Below are 14611 nucleotides of genomic sequence, written 5' to 3'. Positions count from 1 at the left end.
GTCCACGCCCACAGGAGGCATCATGGCCACTTCCGGTCATGCCAAGGCACTGCCCCACGGAGGGCTCGGACTACAGTTCCCAGGATGCACCGCGCGATAACCCTGGACTACATTTCCCAGAGGCCCCGGCGCATGGGCGTCGCTCCGCGCCAGTCAGCCACTTCCGCCGAGGCGGGCGCTGTGGCCTTCGGCCCTGACTTGGAGGAGGCTGGTCGTACGCCTGTACTTTAACACTCAGCGGGCAATTCCCGAAGCCGCTGTACTTTCATGACCTTACCTGCGTTGTAATTTGTGTTTTGTTGCTTTGTCGTTTTAAAAATGCAGGTCGTTATCCCTTTTCATGCTACAGGTAAAGGAACAAGGTTTGGAACTCTTATGAGATTTCAGAAACGAAGTATTGTGGGAACTGGAGAAGAGGTGCAGGGAGCACCGGAAGGCAAGGCCTGAGTAGAACGGAGAAGAGCTGCGAGAGGACTCGGTAGCCGGAAGACACTGGACAGGGGTCAGGAAGGAACACAGCGGCACCAATGAAAGTCACACCAGAGAACGAATCAGTGTTGGAAAGTGATCGATCCTGTGCAGGATAGTCTTAAAGACTTTTCCATTATTTAAGAGATGAAGCAGAATAAGAGTCAGCAATAGATAGGAACTGTCAATCACAAAAGAGACCAGATAAAAATTAGCTGCCGTTTAACACTCTGCCCTCAGTGTTCAGGAGCTTTGCATATAGTAACCGACTGAATTCTCAAAACAACCTGAAGATACGTCTCTGTTATTTCTACTTTACCTCTAACGAATCTGAGTCACGAATAAATTGCCTAGCTTGCCCAAGGTCACATAGGCAGCAGAGGGGGAAGCTAGGACTTGAATGTTAGTAATCTGGTTCCTAAGCGCTCAATCTCTAAAAATAAACTCTGCAACACAGCTGCATGTTAAAACATTTCACGAAGGAGAGAGGACCACACGTACATTGTCAAAATTTAGAACAAGGAGGGAGAAAAGGCCATACAACCAGCGCCCCCCCCCCCAAACACTATGAAATTCAAAAGTCAAGATACTTCTATCTCCCTTTTGTTACACTAGAAGCTGAGGAAGTGAAATAATAACTGCAGAATTTCAGGGGAAATGTCTGTGACCCAAGAATTTTGTATCAGCAAGTAATCTATACATAGTGACCTCAGAAATAAATCTTAGAATTGAAATAATTCTAAATAACACCTCTTCAAATTCCTTCGCTTGGTCAGTGCATTTGTTCGTGGCAATAGGTTATGGCAACCCTAGGAAACTAACATAGGTATTTGGTACAAATAACCTAAAAACATGAAAGTGATTTTGGAATTTGTGAGTAGAAGCTGGAAAGATTTTGAGGTGTATGATTTTTAAAAGCCTAGTGTGTCTTGAAAAGAAAGAAATGTGGACGGACATCGAAGACAATTTTGGTGATGGTTCGGAGGAAAGTGAGGAATGTGAGAGAGAAAGCTTCAGTTAGCCTAGAGAATAACAGGCTCGTGAAGAGAATATTGGTTTAAAAATATGAATGTTTGGGCCAGGGATTTAGCTCAGTGGTTCGGTCGCCTGCCTCACAAGCGCAAGGTCCCAAGATATATTTATGAATGTTTAAGAGAATGAAAAACCCACAGACTGGGCTGCAAAACACTTATCTGCCTAAGTAATGATACAAAATACAAAAAGATCTCTTGAGGTTAGAGGTATAGCTCAGTGGTACAGCATGTGCTTACCATGCATAAGCCCCTGGATTTGATCCCTGGCATCAAAAAATAAAACCAAATATTAAAAGAATTCTTAAAATCAACAATAACAACCAATTAAGAAAGAGCCAGTGGCTGGGTGTGTAGTTTAGAGGAAGAGTGCTTGCCCAGCGTGCATAAGGCCCGAGGTTCAACTCCTGATGTGACAAAAAATTTAAAAAACAACAAAAACTTTGACACCTTAGCAAAGATAATCCACAGATGGTACATCAGCATATGGAAAGACGCTCCAAGCCATACGCCACCGAGGAAATGTAAATTTAAACAGCAATGAGAGGCCACTGCACACCTTTCAGAGTCCCCGAAATCCAGTACACTGGCAACACCAAATGCCAATGAGGATGTGGAGCAACAGGAACTTTGGCTTCAGTTGATGGAAATGCAAACGATGCAGCCACTGTGGAGGATGGGGTGACAATTCCTGACAAAATGAAACACGCTCTTACCTAGCATCCATCAACTTTGTCTCTTGGCGTTTACCCAAAGGAATTGAAAATTGATGGTCACAAAATCTGCACACAGATATTTAATTCCCCAAGCACAAAGACAACCAACACATCCTTCGAGACACGAATGGATGCACTGTGGTGCAGATGAACAGGGCGCTATTATTCAGCAATGAACAAAAATAAGGTATCAAGCTACAAAAGACATGGTGGGACATTAAATGCTTGTAACTAAGTGAAAGCAGACATTGGAAAGAGGCCACGCATTGTATGATTCCACCTATTAACATTCCAGAAGCGCCAAAACTACAGAGACACTAAAACTGAGTGGTTGCCAGGGATTTGGGGGAGGGAGGACAGCCGGCGAGGTGGAGCCCAGGGGCTGTTGGGGCGGTGAAACTCTTCCATGTGGGACGGTGTGGGGGGTGTGTGACCCCATCCAACACCCACAGCTGGTGCAGCACCACAGCGAACGCTAAGGTACACTGCGGTCTTCAGCTCATATTCGCTTATCAGTATTGGCTTACCCGCTTTAATAAATGCACCGCATTTGGGTGCTAATAATAGGGAAGAAGAGGGGGGACCAGAGGAAGGGAACACCTTGGAACTCTGCACTTTCCGCTCAATTTTTCTAGAAACCTAAAACTGTGCGACAAATAAAGCCTATTAATTTTAAAATATGGGGACACTAACCGTGCTTCTGGTAAGGTCTCAGAAGGAAGCGAAGCACAGGGTCTTAGGGACTGCAGGAACAGTGGCCTTGGCGAGTCGCCTCTGTAGTTGGGCGCCACTTGGCTACTGTAGGAGAAGAAGCGGAACACCGAGCTGAGGAGACGAATGCGCAGCCTGCTTCTCCGTTGCTCTTTACAGTAAAACGCACGAGGAGAGAGGACCAGAGGGGAGAAATGCTGAGGAAAGGCAGAGGCGCTGCACGCCCGAAACCCTTCAGCCACGCCCGCGCAGGGGCGCCTGAGGGTGCTCCGGCGCTCGCCTGCTTCCCGCCCCGTTCTGCTCTTGCTTTCCAGCGCTGGACGGCAGAGCAGTTCGTCCCCTTTTCACGGCGGGTGGAGATGTTTCCCATTTAGGTCTGGCGTAGTGACTGGAAAGTTTTACAACTGAATTCTGACTCTTCCCTTCGAGGTTTTTATTTCAATCGAGAAACAGAAGACTGCAGCTGCGGCCAGTCCCGGTTCACTGCTACCCAGAAGCAAGCAGGTAGTTTAGCTCACAGACATCACTTGGCCCGATTTTGCCGAGTTTTTAAACGCGGAAGGTTTCTGACGTTTCACCGCTGTGCAGCTTCAAAGCCAGCGTTCCGAATGACCGGCTAATGCGGCCGACACAGGCGACAGGAGGTAAAATGCACGCACCACGGCCGAGGTGTGCGGTGCGCGAGAAGCGGAGCAGCTTCCGCGGCGCGGTCGCGCTTCGCAGCTCGGCTCTGCGCCCGGGTGCCCGGACTCCCCAGGATCCGCCCTGAGCTTGCTTAGAAAACCTAACTCTTCGTCCCCCGGTCCTCTCCTCCTCCTCCTTTCCCCTTCGTCGTTTTAGGGCCAGGCGATTTCCCCTTCTCCGGTCTTTTCCTCTTTCTCAGGTGGACAAGCGCCCTTCCCCGTGATCTCTGTTCCCGGGCAGCCGGCGGGGACTCGCGATCCCGCAGCGCGGACGGGGCCGAGCGGCCTCCCACGAGCAGCTGGCGCGGGCCGGGCCGCGTGGGCGCGGGACTCGAGCTTCCCCGCGCAGACGCCCCGTGGTGCCGCGTAGTCGTGGCCGAGTGGTTAAGGCGGTGGACTAGAAATCCATTGGGGTCTCCCCGCGCAGGTTCGAGTCCTGCCGACTACGGAGCTTTTGCGCGGGGCTCCCTCGCCCTGCGCGACCCTCCTTCCCCGCGGGCTTCAGACTTCGACCTTGACCTGGCCGCCGGTGGCTGCTCCCCGCTCAGTACGGTCTGGGCTCGGAACCCACCCTGCAGGGCGCCCCCTTTTGGACGGAGTGCGGATGGAGCCGACGGGATCCTCATGAGGCGGCCTTGAGAGAAGTTTGGCATCGGTTCCTCGTTAGTATAGTGGTGAGTATCCCCGCCTGTCACGCGGGAGACCGGGGTTCGATTCCCCGACGGGGAGGAGGTATCTCGTTTTGCTAAAGCACGAGTGACCCCACTCCGGTGTGTCCAGGAACCGGGCTCCAGCCCGCGAGTCCTCCCTGCGGAAGGACCGAGCTGAGGAGTCGCGGAGCTCAGCTTTAGCAACCAGAGGCGCGCGCTCCCCGGCCAGGCGGAGCTCGGGGCGCCGCGACTGAGCACGAGGAGCAAACCCGGCCAGGCGTGTTTTTTACAGTTAAAACACTGGCTAAATAGAATATGCCCTAGGAGGGGACGCAATTTGTCCCTTTAATGAAAAGCACTTCAGCCTTCTCCAGCCGCTCGGCTCGGCTCGGGCGCGGCGCGGGCGGGGACTGAGCCACTCCGAGGACGCCCCGGGGCGGTCGGACTGCGGTCCGAGAAAACTCCACGCGAAGCCCCTGCCAGGGCCAGTCTGTGCAGGGTGCGACGGGGCGCGGTAAAAAAGACAAAAGTAGTACTGATGCTGGAAAGTGGAGCCTTCGTTACTGGAAGATACCTGCTTATGAAGATACAAGACTGGGAAGAGTCTAAAACTATTGAAATTATTGACTGAGTGTGGTATGGAGCTGATTTCGTGGCCAGTATACAAATTATCAATTAAGATACTAGCACAAGCAAGTGAAAGTGAAATTTAAATAGTTGCATTTTTTCAGCCTTAGAGACATTAGATAAGATACAAATCTAATAAAAATGTGTAAGAAATCCACTCTAAAAACTATGAAACATTGCTGGGATAAGTTAAAGAACCCCTTAATATGTGAAATAATGTACCAGCTATATACTTTGAAAGATTCAATGGTGTTATTTCTCCCTAAATCGATTAATAAACTCAATAAAATCCCAATCAAAATCCCAACAAGTTGCCAGATGTGGTGGCATATGCCTGTAATCTCAGCACTTGGGAGGCTGAGTCAGGAGGATCACTATGAGTTTGAGGCCAGCCTGGGCTACATAGTGAATTCAAGGCCAGCCTGAACTACATAGTGAGACCCAGTTTTTAAAATAACTAACTAAATCCCAACAAATAGTTTGGAAATCAACTACATATTTAGAAGTGCAAAGAAACTTGAACAGTCAGTATTGTAGAAGATAAACTAAGAATGAAGAGTTATGCTGTCAATTTTCAAAATAATTCATAAGTCAATTCAGTCAAAGATGGCATATTTTGGTAAATGATACTGGAACATTTATTTTACATAAAGAACAGGCCTTGAGGGCCGGGGATTTAGCTCAGTGGTTCCACCACCTGCCTCGCGAACCCAAGGTCCCAAGGTCCCAAGTTTGATCCCCAGTACCAAAAAATAAAAAATAAAAAATAAAAAGAACAAGCCTTGACTTCTACACATTATAAATGAAATTATTCCAAGATAGATCTTGTATGATGGAAAAATCAGCCAAGTTTCTACAGGAGAGCATGGTAGAATACCTTCCTAAACTTGGACAAGACTAAGATTTCTCAAACAGAATTAAAGAACCTGAACCATAAAATAAGTAGTTGAACTTGATTTATTTTAAATTCAAGATATATTGGCTGAAATAAACACCGTTGAAAGTGAGAGACACACCCATGGAATGGAGAAGGCCTTTGCAACATCTACATCTACATATCTATATGTAGCTGTCAAATGACTAACCTCCAGATAGATATGTAAAGAACTCTCCCAAGTCAGCAAGAATTAATAGGCAACCTAATTTGAAAAGGGGCTACAGACTTGATAATTTGCAAATGAGACTCCCCAATGCTCAATAAACATATGAAAAGCCAGGCAACAATCATTAGTCATTAGAGGAATCCAAATTAAAACCAAAAATAGATAGCACTACACATACATCAAAAAGGTTCAAATTCTAATTCAGATGTTAGTACACTTTCACATGCAAATAGTATAAATTGGGATAACCACTTTGAAAAATATTTTCACCATAATTATAAAAACTAAACATTTCGTATGATCCAGAATTCCACCACTTGGTTGAGCAGCATGTAAAGAAAAAAAAAAAAAAAAAAAAAAAAGACAAAGAAAGGGCTGGGGATTTAGCTCAGTGGTTATACCGCCTGCTTCGCTAAGCGCAAGGACCTGAGTTCGAATACCAGTACCAAAAAAAAAAAAAAATCAGCATGTAAAGGAAGATTCATAACAATTTAATTTTTATATAGTAAATTTGAAACTGCCTAAATATTCATCACTGGTAGAATGGAAGTATAAATTGTGTACATATACACCAGAATAGTATACAACTATTATAAAGAACACCCATACCGTGACCTCGATGAATCCTATAGATGCCATGTTACCCCCAAGAAGATACGGGGGCCAGGGATTTAGCTCAGTGGTTTTGCCACTTGCCTCACAAGCGCAAAGTCCCGAGTTTGATCCCAGGTACCAAAAAAAAAAAAAAAAGACACGGGGACTCACTTTACCAGTACTGACTCTGCAGAGATTAGTGTGGCTCTTCCACAAAGATAGCATGCAAATTTGTGAAGCATTTCATAGTTTTAGAAACAGGCCTTAATAAGCAAGAAAAACAAAAAAGTTCAGATTTTACACTTTCACTTATAGAAAGTATAAAAACCACAAAACTATTGCCAAAATTAAAATGGGAAGATAGTAATCCTAAATTCAACTAAACAATTGTTCTGACTGCAAATACACTATTTCAATTAAAAGACAGATTGTCATATGGGAATAATTTTCCCCAAGCTGTATCACATGGCTGCTCCTGCGGTGTGGGTGTGGTGTGAGGTGACCTCAGGGCTCATGCGGGGGCGCCTGCTCCTTGTGCCATGGGTTCTCGGCAGGTCTGGGACTTCAGGGGGGCCCAGTGGGGTCCTAAGGTCACAGGGTGGAGGGTACAAGCCTTCCAAAGGGCCCAAGGTAGCTCTGGAATTGCCGAGCCTGCTCCACAGTGACTTGTTCCGAACTGCCCACCCCTGGATGGTCATCCGGCCTCCTGCTGGGTGCTGGCCTCTTCCTCCCTGCTGTGTTCTTGCCCTGTGACAGCAGCCGCCATGGTGCCCTCCACAGAGCTGAGCCACAGCTGCGCCCTCAACTTGACTCCCCAGGTCTGTGAGCTACACAAGCCTCTTCTCTTCCTTAGGTCTATGGGAGGTCGATCAATCCTCCTAGAAAGGGGGCGGTGAGGTCTAAAGGAAGAAGGACAACAGAGGCTTCCGGGGAGTCCGGGAGGTCAGGGCCTCCTAGCGGGCAAAGACAAAGGCTCTCTGAGCTTGCCACTGTGTATTGGGTTCATAGGGAATAGCAGATGTCTCAGAGGGCGGCAGCAATCCTATGACCATGAGGATCTTGTGCTGATGAGGATCTTAGGTCGATGAGGAGCTTGTGTTGATGAGGATGGTGAGATGAGCGGAAGTTCTTACCACAGCAGGTGGGATGAGTTAAGGTGATAGGGAATTTGTCCCTCCCCAGGTGAAGCCTCTCTTTTTGTGTTGCTACTCGGTGTTCAAGGAACCAGGATGTCTTCAGCTGATGTAATCTTGCCTTGGAGCATCATGGCCTCTCAGGACCACTGAGGCTTCAGACAGCCCTGATCATAATTTAATTATAAAATGATTTTTCCCCAAAATTACGTAGAATGGCTCCCAAGAAGGGCTGGCCTGATCCAGTTATTTCACTGCAGCAATGAACAGTGAACTATCACATATACAATAAAAGATTAAAGTATAAGCATGGAAAAGACATTTCAGAACACGTATAATAACGTGAGCCAGAATCACTTTAATGACATTCATTTCATGTATTGCAGACTTTAACAAAGAAACACTACTGGAAATAGACTGTTTTATAGCCTCAAGAGTCCCCTTATTAGGAAGATATTGTAATGCTGTATTTGTATGCATGTAACAATAACATCAAAGTGTAGACAGCAAAAACCTGAGAAGTGACTGGACAAATACAAAAGTCCAGAATCATAGCTGAATATTTTAACACTTCTACCGAAATAACTAATGAGATGAAGAGACAAAACTTTATTATTTTTATTTTCATTATTTATTTTGCAGGACTAGGGATCAAACTCAGGACCTTGCAATTGCCAGGCAGATGCGGTGCCACTGAGCTACATTCCTGACCCTAAAATAAAATTTTAGTAACAGAGAAATTTCAGGTAGTGGGGTTAATCCCAACTGCAAATAGCTATGTTTCTTTCTAAAAGATATTTCATAGAACAATTATTGCTAATGAATTTTTTAACTGCATATTTTTTATTAGTACATATTTGTCACTCTTAGGGAGTTTGTACTTGTACCTAGTACATCTTGATTCTTCTGTTTCCTCATTCCCCTCCCCTCCTCATTTGAAAAAGCTTTGTCTCAATTTTTCCTTCCTATTCCCTCTTCCCCTTTCCCGCCCTTTCCCTCCCGTCCGCCTCCCTGTCTCCCTTCTCATGTAAACATGTTCTTCCTATTTCTGGATATCTCCATCATGCTCCTTGTTTGACCTTTTTGGTTTCTCATATAAGAAGAGCATGCAATACTTAAATCTGTGTGTCTGATTTATTTCACCAGAAATTTATTTCAAGAGCAGATTATGGTTTAGAGGTGCATTCCATTTTCCTACAAATGACTCAAGTTTATCCTTCTTTATGGCAGAGTAGTACTCCATTGTAATACCACACTTTCTTTATCTATTCATCTGTTGGTGAGCATCTGGACTGTTTCCAAGATTTAGCTATTATCAGTTATGCTCTACAAGCATGGGCAGGCATATATCACTGTGAGTTGATGCTTTTAATTCTTTTTTAAAAAATGTTTTTAAAATGCTTTTCTTGGGAAGATACCTAGAAGGGGAATAGCTGGGTCAAATAGAACCTCCAGTTTTAGTTTTTTGAGGAATCTCCATACTGATTTCCATAGTGGTTGTACCAATTTACACTCCCACCAGCAGTGGAGTGGGGTTCCTCCTTCCCCACAGCCCCACCAGCATTTGTTATTGGTTGATTTCAAGATAGCAGCCATTCTTTCTGGGGTGAGGTGGAATCTCAGTGTTGTTTTCATCTGCATTTCTCAAATGACCAGTGATGTTGAGCACTTTTTCATATATTTATTTGCCTTTTGTACTCCTTCTTCTGAGAAATATCTGCTCATCTCAGATGCCCAAGTTTGGGTTGGGTCTTTAAATTTGGGAGGTTCTGAACTTTTTGAGTTCTTTATATATTCTAGATATTAGTCCTTTGTCTGAGAAGTAGCTGGTAATTTTTTTTTCCCATTCTGTCCGTTGTCTCCACTCTTTTGTGGTTTCCTTTGTTGTACAAAAGCTTTTTAATAGATGAAATCTCATTTATTGATTCTTTGTGATATTTCCTGTGCAGTCGGGGTTTTGTTCATAAAGGCTTTGCCTACACCAATGTCTTCAAGAATTCTTCCTATTCTATTTTCCAGAAGATTTAGTGTTTCTGTTTTAATATTTAAATGTTTGATCCATTTCTATTTTAGTTTAGTACATGGTGAGAGAGATGGGTCTAGGTTTAATCTTCGGCATGTGGGAAGCCAGTTTTTGTTTGTTTTTTGTTTTTTGCAGTACCAGGGATCAAACTCAGGACCTTGCGCTTGCGAGGCAGGTGCAGTGCCACTGGGGAAGCCAGTTTCAAAAGACTGATACCACAGAGTTTGTGGTCTCTGAGCACAAAATAATAAATATCAACAAGATAAATGAAAAATTCCTGACTATTACAAAATTCAATAATACAATGTGAAACAATTTCATGGCCCCCCAAATTTTGAAACTATAAACTGTTTTTAACTTAAATGATAATGAAAATAAGATACATCTCACCTTGTCGTATGAAACTAAAATAATGCTTAATACTTAATTTTAAATTCCAAATGCATACATTAAAATAACAAAAATTCAAATGTATTGATCTAAGCTTTCATTTCAATAAACTATTTAAAAAATCTAGTAAATTAAACTTTAAAGAGTTTGAAGGAAAAGTCAGGCATAGTGGTGCACATCTGTAATCCCAGCACTCTGAGAGGCTGAGGCAGGAGGATCCCAAGTTCCAGCCCAGCCAGGGCAATTTAGTGACCTAGAAAGACCCAGTCTCAAAAAAAAAAAAGGAAGGATGTAGCTCAGAAGAAACAAGAATGAGAACTTTAAATGCCAAAAAAGAAAAAAGAAAAGTAGAGAAAATAAAGCAAATTTTTGCTTTTTAGATACTAAAATTGTTACTTCAAATCAAGGCTCTTTCATAACAGAGGAGAAAAACATCAAGAAGGAAAGGGGACGAGATCAGGATCCGAGGATAATGCATACGAACAACACCGCAGCCTGGGCGGCTCGGAGGACAGCAATTTGTCTTGGCACAGCTGTGAGGCTGAACCCAAGCTCAGGCCCGAGGTCTGGTTTCTCCCTCCCCGGTCTCCCGGGCCTCTGTGCTCAACTTCCTTCTTCCCCAAGGATCCAGGCAGAGGGGACCAGGCCACCCTTAGTCACTGCACCACCCTCTGCGAGTGTGAGGCTCAGCCTGTGCCTCCTGACACAGCAGCACTGTGTCTTCACTGCGAGGTCTGAGGACATCAAGGAAGAGCTAACATCTGCACACATTTCCACAGAGGAGAAAGAGTAAATCGCACTGTCGGGAGCAATGCTCCATAATTTCAGGGTAAAATCATTTGGTTAGCCTGGTTCTCCTGCCTACAGCCCAGCTATGGCATTCCGAGACATAATTCCGTTTTGGCCTCCGGTCACAACTGAGACCTCAATGATCCGGTGATGCTGTCTGTGATTCTCCAGGACAAGAAACATCCTGGGAGCTGAAAACGTCCTGGGAGGAACAAACACCTACTCAGTTCCTCCTTGTTCTTGGATTGATACATCTTGTTTACACAGGATATACTGAACTCTCTGCAAGTCATCTCTTACATCTGTTTCTCCCGATGTACTGAGTACTGAATAAAAGGTGTGATAAGCTGGGGACATTTTTCTTTGCCGCCCAGAGCAGCACTGATCAGACCCAAAGCTCAGCTTCTTCTCCGTCTCATTTTCCTACCTTTCCTGTCATTCCCCATGTGCTGCCGGGGCTCACAGGAGAGCAGGACTTGCTGCAGAGGTTCTGGTAACGCCCCTTCCCTGCTCCCTACATTGCACCCCCAGTCATCTCTGGAGCCCAGCACGATCTTCTAGCTAAAGCCTGGCATGGATGTTGCTAGAGAGGAAATCACAGGTCTGTCTGTTTCAGCAATCTCTGTGCCAACCATGGAGCAAAGCCCAGCAGCCGCACCCAGGCTGGGCAGCAGGGTTCGGGGCTCAGAAGACAGGGCCTGGAGTGACAGTCCCCACCGACTGAGCTGACCTACAGTTTCCGACTCTGCATGACTTCCCGGGGTCGGGATGTCAGGTGGATTTCCGCCAGCCATCAAGTGAAGTCTGCCCCCTCCCTCCCCAGGACATAATCGGGCTTAGGTAACTTAGGTAACAGACTTCCAGCCTCCCAGCTCCGGGCACTGCTGTCCCTTCTGACGAAGGGCAACTGAGTGCCAGGCAGGTGCAGCTTTGCCAACAGGACCGTCACTGGGTAGAGATGAAACAGGAAACCAAACAGGAAACACCAGGGAACCAGCTTGGTTGGTTTGGTCTCAGTTGGGAGTCGTGCAGACTGATGACGGCGCTGATAAAGAAATGAGCAGTTAGGAGGTGAGGCCCAAAGCCCGACATCCCTTTCGCCAAAGTCCGAGCAGAAGCCGTGAAGCAATGCACACATGTGGCGGGGTTAGGGCTGTGCTTCCCTTTTGAACAGCACGGAGCTGCATTAAACAGAACACATTAAGGTCCCCATGCTGAGTTACTCTAGCGCAAGGGCAGCTGCTGGCATGCGGTCACACCCGCTCCAACCCTGGCCTGGCCTGGGCCCAGTGGGAATCCACCCACAGACAGGCTCAGGCAGGCCGCGGCGCTGGGAGCTGAGAACAGGTGCACTGACCTGCTGAGGGGAGCAGAATTCACACCTCAAAGCACAAGTCAGGACCACTGTACCCTGCAGTGTGATGCCGAGAGTGTGCACAGCCCTCGTGGGGTGAAGAGCATCTTCAGGAGACGGGGCTGCAGCCACCTCAGATCCTGAGTAAGAAAACACGGTGTGACCCACAGAGGACCATGATGCTGGTTGTGCCCGAGGCAGGCTGTGAAGTTAGCCCTGCAGTCGGCTTGTTTATAGACGTGAGTCTGGCTGAAGCCTATGTGCCGAGGTCAGGGTAACTCGCACCCAGACTCCAATCCCATAACTAAAACCTCCAGACTAGAAGGACAACGTTCCAATTACAGCCATATATTTGGTCCATTCTGTTCCTAATTCAGGAATGCTTTGTCTTGTCCTTTATGAACCTTGTTTACATCAGTTTCCATAGAAACCACACCTGCCTTTACCCCGATTGATTCCCAATGAAAGTCAGTGCCTGGGACTGGCCAGGGCCTTTGTTGGTTGCACCGGCACTGGTCATCCTGGGCCCCGCTTTCTCTCTCTTAGTGTATTCTTTTTCTCAGGCCTGTGTCGTGTACTGGGCAGGTGGGGACTGGAACCTGGCTGCAGGGGTCTCCAGGAGTGAACTACTACTTGAATGACTTCATGATCTTGGGAATGAGAGAGGAACTTCCCATCAGCATTTCATTGGGGGAAATGAATAACAAGGTGAGTGAACAAGAAGACACGGAGCAGCTCCGGAGACCAAAGCCAGCATCTTCCTAATGTGGACCCAGCCTGGGTCTTGGCCCACGTGATCCTGATGTCCTGATGTCACCTGCATTGTTCAGTGACACTCACAGCTGGAAGCAGACACCTTGGCCCCAAAGCAGACAACCTTGCCACTCTGGCCAGAGCTCTGGCACTGCCTGTGACCTGTGACCCCTGACCCATGGCCTGTGACCCCTGAGCCCCGAGTCACACTGCCCCAGCACTGTCCTGCCTATGGCATCACCGTCCAGACATCCAGTCCACGCTCTGCTTCGCCTCCATCCCAGGCGAGAAGTTCAGGCCACAGCTCCCTAAAGAGCACCTGTGCCACTGTCACTCGCATTGGGCTTCCACTCCCAGCCACGGCCCAGCCTCCCTGGGTCGGGGTTTAGTTCACGCTGTCACTCAGCGTCCCTGGCTGTAGGCCGCTGTCTCCAGGGCAAGGGCAGAACTGAGCACAGCGGCCCCCACGGCCCAGGAGCGCCTCCCGCACTCCAGGGACCCTCCGCACAGCTGTCGGCCGCCCCAGGTGTGCCCCTGGCACGGCCGTCGCCCCGGCGCCCACTCTGGAGGGGCCTCATCTGGCCACATCTTCGCTCTCATTCCCAGAAAGCTGGCTGGCCATTCCCACACATCCTCCGGTTACCACGCTGCGCGTCAGCTCGGGGTCCTCGTTACAAGAACCAGGCAGGTCTGTGTCACCGCTGCTGGCAGATGCCCCTGCCCCGATCTCCGGTCTGCTCCTGGCTTCCTTTTCCTGCTCCAGCCCTGTTCAGAGTATGTTTAGGCACCGTGTGCTCTGCGCGCCAGCCCTTGCTGCTTTCCCTGGCTTCAGCGACCCTGGCAGTTTTGAAGAGCGGTGTTTTGTGTCCCCGGACTGGACCTGGCAGGGGTCTTCCTCGGTCGGCTGGGGTGGTTGGGGGTGGAAAGCCGAGTCGGCTGTATTTCCACCCCCGTACACCAAGGCCCTGCCCTGGCTTCTCACCGCCATGTTGACCTGGGGCACTGGTTCTGGCTGTTGAGGGATTTCTTTTGTGTCACTTTTACCGCCGTGATGCGGTCCTCGGCGGCCCCGGTGGAGGAGCGGAACTGACCCCAGAGGCCGCCGGGTTCCTGAGGCGGGGCCGGGTGCCACCCCGGGAGCTGCAGGGCCCAGGCTGCGGAATGGTCTTGAAGCCTTGGGTCCACTCGGCATTTTACTCAGTCCCCCAGGGTCCCTTCCCCCATTTCTTACCTATTCCGTGCCATAGGGAACCATGGGTATTTATTTTCTGATTTGGGTTCTAATCCAACACTATTTAATCTATTGTTGCTGACATTTTTTGCTTTGGCCATCGCAGATGCATATGATTACTATTTTTTTTCGGAGACCCCGATCTGGCACAAGCCCCGACCCTTGGGGACGCTCGTGTCCCACGCGTGGCGCAGTCCCGCGGGTCTACTGTCGCCCGTGGCGGCGTCCTGGGGGTGCAGCCCTCGGTGGGCGGCCGTCGGGGCCACGGCCCGGGCAGGGGGCAGGCAAGCGCGCACAGGTGACTCCTCGTCCGAGGCCGTCCTGGGGCGGCAGACAGGGCGCTGTCGCCTCGGAC

The 14611-nt window shown here is 48.1% G+C and overlaps 2 non-coding genes across 2 annotated transcripts; both read left to right on the top strand.

Moving 5' to 3' along the window:
* Window positions 1-3975: 3975 nt before the first annotated feature.
* Window positions 3976-4057, top strand: Trnas-aga (transfer RNA serine (anticodon AGA)). The gene has a single exon. It is a non-coding gene; the product is annotated as a tRNA-Ser (tRNA).
* Window positions 4058-4266: 209 nt separating this feature from the next.
* On the top strand, window positions 4267-4338 carry Trnad-guc (transfer RNA aspartic acid (anticodon GUC)). The gene has a single exon. It is a non-coding gene; the product is annotated as a tRNA-Asp (tRNA).
* The last annotated feature ends 10273 nt before the right edge of the window (window positions 4339-14611 follow it).

Source organism: Heterocephalus glaber, unplaced genomic scaffold (genome assembly GCF_053883595.1).
Source record: "Heterocephalus glaber isolate CG9 unplaced genomic scaffold, H.glaber_assembly_v1.0 deba00001472, whole genome shotgun sequence".
Taxonomy (NCBI): domain Eukaryota; kingdom Metazoa; phylum Chordata; class Mammalia; order Rodentia; family Bathyergidae; genus Heterocephalus; species Heterocephalus glaber.
The sequence above is the reverse complement of the archived record's forward strand: the minus strand, read 5'-3'. Positions and strand labels throughout refer to the sequence as shown.